A 286-nucleotide genomic window follows, 5' to 3' on the forward strand; every position below is an offset into this window, starting at 1 on the left:
ACCAACAGTCATCCATATGACCATCAACAACCACCAACTCGAGCTCAACTCCATTCATTGTTGCTGCCGGTCATTTCTCAGTTGAGAAATATCATTCAAAATCCAATTTAACTTCAGATGACTACCCCCAAAACTACTCCAAACAGTACACGGACCATAACCTCAGTCGCTGCGGGAATCCATCTCAGAACTGACCGTTTATCCAGCCACCGCGGTATTACTTCTCTATTCCTGATCGACTGCACTTTATGTTCTAAGAGAACTAGCCTCCAATGATCACACAGCA

General features: G+C 44.4%; 1 protein-coding gene across 2 annotated transcripts in view; it reads right to left on the bottom strand.

The window, feature by feature from the left end:
* Positions 1 to 286, bottom strand: part of LOC113356269 — a 4,798-nt gene that overhangs the window by 3,558 nt on the left and 954 nt on the right. The gene's annotated exons all lie outside the window — the stretch shown is intronic.

The sequence above is a fragment of the Papaver somniferum genome, chromosome 3 (genome assembly GCF_003573695.1).
Source record: "Papaver somniferum cultivar HN1 chromosome 3, ASM357369v1, whole genome shotgun sequence".
NCBI lineage: Eukaryota > Viridiplantae > Streptophyta > Magnoliopsida > Ranunculales > Papaveraceae > Papaver > Papaver somniferum.